Source organism: Camelus dromedarius, chromosome 19 (assembly GCF_036321535.1).
Source record: "Camelus dromedarius isolate mCamDro1 chromosome 19, mCamDro1.pat, whole genome shotgun sequence".
Taxonomy (NCBI): domain Eukaryota; kingdom Metazoa; phylum Chordata; class Mammalia; order Artiodactyla; family Camelidae; genus Camelus; species Camelus dromedarius.
Window position 1 is genome coordinate 42,915,634 of NC_087454.1, and position 4,769 is coordinate 42,920,402.

Below are 4,769 nucleotides of genomic sequence, written 5' to 3' on the forward strand. Positions count from 1 at the left end.
TGCTCACTGGTTTTTATGAGAGAGTTGATACACACTGATGAAAAGAACAGAAAATAGATGTTAAAGTGTTAATTATTATCTCTGAGTAGTGGGATAAGGATAGCCTCTTTTGCCCCTTTTTTCAGACTTATTATATTAAATACACATTATTTTTCATCTGAAAAAAGCATTTTAAGATGTGTAGTACCACACATTGGAGAAAATACACGAGTACATACAGAAACAAGTAACTAGGAGACACCGCAGCAGAGTCATGTAATGTAGAACGGGCGATCCTGATTAACACCGCACAGTTACATAAGGACCCACTAAGTGAGAGCACCTGCTGTAACAGGGAGTGGCCCCCTTCTATTTGTCAGTTGTGTCTTCAGGGCTGAGGCAGTTCTGAGCACGGCCAGTGTCAGTGCTGGTGTCTGGATGGATGTCACTGGAGGTGAGGGCACCTGCAAGCCGAGAGGAAGAACAGAAATCATCCTCTGCTTTTTCTGTCTTGTTTCTTTGTTACTTTAAAAGAGAGGCATAAATAAGGTAAACTGAATCTTCCCTACTGAAATTTCAGTAATGAAACCGTTCTTAAAATCTTCACAGCTTATATTCTGCTTATAACTGTCTTTTCAAAAAATTATCATATTTATTAAATGTTAATTAACTCAATTAACTCCCTGTTGAAACCTTCTATTAAAGAACATGAAATGCCGTATGTAAAAGCACCACGCCTGCAGTGACTACCTTAGATGCCTTGACGGCAGTGCAGTCAGCACTCACCATCCCGTGGCCCTGAGCTCCTGATGCTGCTAAGAGAGCACACTGCCGCCTCAGATGGAGAGAAACTGTGAAAACATTCTCTGAAATCTACAGCACTGACAAAACATAACTGACAAATCCCAGGCTCCTTTGAGGCTGTCATTTTCTGTTTCTGTCCAAACACCGTCAATGAGCAGGACCACCCCATTCCTGAGCCATGGGACTCATGTAGGAAGGAGTTTTGGAGAAATTTCCAGGTATAGAATGTAACCAACAATATGTAGAACTCTGACAATATAAAAGATGAAATACTCTGATTTTGGAAGACACTCAAAATATCCTCCTAAGCCTTAGTAGCTGGAAAGGCTGGGCTTCTTCACATCCACTTATTTATTTCACAGCCAGTGAGCATCTCCCACAAACCCTATTTCCCTGTGTCTGCTGGGAGCCTCAGGCACACTCTTGTTGTCGATCTGATAAGTCACAGGGCAGAGGCGTGTGTCTCACGCCTGCTAACATCACACAAGCTCGCTTCCTAGCCTCACTGTCTGAACTTGGCCCCATTTTCTCACCTGTTTATTTGGTATCTATTCTTCTGTAAGCTGCCTGAAGTGCTTCTTGGAACATGTCAGAAGAATGAGTGGGTAGATAAATGGACAGATGGACAGGTGAGAGATGGGCAGACAGAGAGAGAGACTGCAAGAAAAGGGGAACAAAGAAAATTTCCTATGCAAAACCCTCTTCTAGTCAGGGAAGAAAACCACCACGGAGAAGTGTGAAGAGGCAGGTGGCTTAGGGCTGTTTCCTGGATTCCATGAAAAGTCACACCAAGAGATGAGAGAGTAGAACTGTAAATAATAAAAGAAAAAAAGCATGCATGCTTGAAAAAATATATCTACAATATGTACTTTCCAAAGAATAGATTCAAATCAGAAGAGCCCAATAACACAATCATTGGGTATTTACCGAAGTGAGAATCCCATCTCCAAACCACAAGTCTTCCCTTTGGAGCACTGAGAGTCTACACGGTGCGGCCATAACGCCGTCTCCGCAAATCCATTCTATCCTGCACTTACGAGGAACGAGAAGCTGTGCTTGGTCTGCCCATGCACGTCATTTACACCCCACAGCACCTCTATGGGGGTGGGACGCCTAGCGAGTCCGTCTTTGCAGGACAGGAAACAAGTCCGGGAGAGGCTAAGCTGACCTAACATTTCTCCATCTCACAGGACTGGTCACTCCAGAGCAGGACTCGAACTCGGACCCACATTTGTAAGCACGGTACTAACGTGCTCTGTGTGCTTTTTGTGTGTATAATACATTTTTTTCTGGCATGAAAGTATATTTAATAAATTTTCGGTTGTCTTGTCTATCTCATTAGCTCACAATCAATCTTTATACTGTTGAATTGTACTCTTTTCCCCTGGAGAAAGGAACGGAAAGAGCAGGGGTCAGAATGAGGTGGGGCTCCATTCTTTATCTGGTACCTCATCTCATCCAAGTCCCCAACAAGGGAGAAGGAGCAAATGTTGTCTTCAAATTTTAAAGAGAGTACTCCACTGATGGTGACTTACTCAACTCCAAAACCAAGGCTGGGGGCAGGGACATGCAGCAACCAGAGCAGTATCACCTGTAGGAAGGCAGAAAAAGCTCATGGGAGGGCTCAGGGGGTAAGCCTGATTTAATTTCAATCGATAAAAGAATAACACACTCTAAAAATACTAGCATGCAATGGATTTGCTCTTTCTTGTCATTTAGCAAGTTTCCAAAGGGCACATGTAAGATTATCGTGAACCAGTGAAAAGAAGAGTCTACAGACAGGGAAAATCAATGCCACAGGCAAGCTGAAAACCAGGCTGGAGGAAAGGAAGGGAAAGGGCTTCATTATGAATAGGGGAAAGGCTGGGAAAAATACATCATTACAAGGACTCTCAAGCATCATTCAACAATCATATTATCATTCATTCAAAAGAGAGTTACTGAGGTCCTATTTTGTGCAAGATTTTACACAGGGCAAAGCAAGAGTGCAGCGTCCATGGTGGCAGCAAGTGGCGGGGCTCAAATACACTTCTGATCCCGGAACTGGCACACTTGTCCTCAGTATAAAGGCAAAGAAAAAAAAGTAAAATAATTCTCTGTAAACTCAAAGCATTTTTGAAAAAAATTAAAGAAGACCTAAATTCCTGGACAGACACAGCACGCACATTCCTGGATCAGAAGACAGCGCTCTTGGAATGGCAGTGCTCCCCAGAGCGATCCATACATGCAACGTGGTTTTGATCACAATCCCAGCGGGTTCCACTGCAGAAACTGACTAGCTGCTGCTACAATTCATATGGGAATTCGAGGGTCTCAGTAACCAAAATGTTCTTGAAAAAGAACAACGTGAGAGGACTTGTAATTCTCAATTTCAAACCTTACAACTGTATCTCTAGGTGAGGCTAGAGGCCATTTTTAAGTTATTATTGTGTTTATCCTTATTTTCTAAATTCTCTACAATGAATATAACTGTTACAATAAGAAAAATAAAAAGTAAGGTATCTTTTAAAACATGCACACAGATTCATTCATTGGGAAAGTAATATTTTAACTATAAAGAGGTAAACAAATATCTAGTGAAAAAGGACTACTTAAAACAAGAGTGCATTTATATTTTTCATAAATTGAAAACTGAAAAGTACAAACACATCAAGTTTCTAGGGAGACTGATGCAACATATTAATAGTTATTTTCAAAAATTCTAATTGAAGAATGAAAACTCAAGAAAGGGAAAATCGTGATTGACAGCCAACTGCAAACACATGGAGAGCAAAGTCCTAGAAATCACAGTTCCTTTAACTCTGATACTACCTCAGTAGGAGAGGAAATTCCTCACTGAGGGAAGAGTGGAATCCCATGCATAAGACAGGATACACAGTACAAACTGCACTAGAATAGGGGGTGATTTTCTTAGAAGAATTCTAAGGCTACAACATTGCTGAAAAACTATAAAAACACTGACAGACAGATTAAAACACACAGTCATATATATTATACAGAAACATATGAAGTCTGCTCCCATGTTGCATAGAAATACATATATATATGTTCATTTATGGGCACTGATTACTTTATCCCAGGTAGAATATTTCAACTAAAACAAATAATCAATAATACACTACTCTTGTCAAATCTTGTTGATAAGTTACTCTGCTATGTAAACATAATGTGTGTAAGATAGATCTAAAATTAGTGAAAAAGATCTTTATATGCTTTCTTGAACTCTTCTCAAAATTCCAAGCTTAATTTTAAAATAAATCTGAGCAGTATTTCTATATGATCTTTTCCCTCGTGAAATGAACAACACAGTCTGTTGTCAAAATTCTGTCCTTACAATGATTCACGAGCACCGTATCCTAACAAAACTGCTGGACAACAAGGCACTATCCAGACACTGTGACTAAACAAATGAAACACAAGGATGACAGTGACCCTATTCTGGAGGACTTATAATCTATTCCAACATAGGGGTTTTTATTTGATTGGTTTGATTTGTTAGAAAAATAAAATCACTCAAGTACTTTCTTCTTTGAGCATTCTGTAAGTAATGACTCTCTTTTTAGTGTCATGAGCAGGAAAGAGTTAAGCATGACTTGATTAGTTCAACTAGCAACAATCATCACTGGAAAGTGAGTAATAAAGAAGTAAACTGATAGCAATGCTTCTGCCTACATGAGACCTAAAATAAACCTACACTGATCTCTGCAAGGAAAATGAGGAGTTGAGGTCCCCAATGAGAAAACAAACTAACAAGAAATCAAAAAAGGAAAGACTTTTTCCATAACGATTCCAGGAAGGAGTGGAGCATGGTGGTGAAGAGCACAGATGCTTGGGACAAACATGAGTGTCTGAACTCCCTCAGCACTTGGTAGCTTTGACACTGATATGTCAGTGAAATTTTCTGCATCTCAGTCTCCTATCCATAGACTGGGGACAAAAACAGAACCCGTCTCCTAGAACGGTCCTAAGAATTAAGTTATTTTATA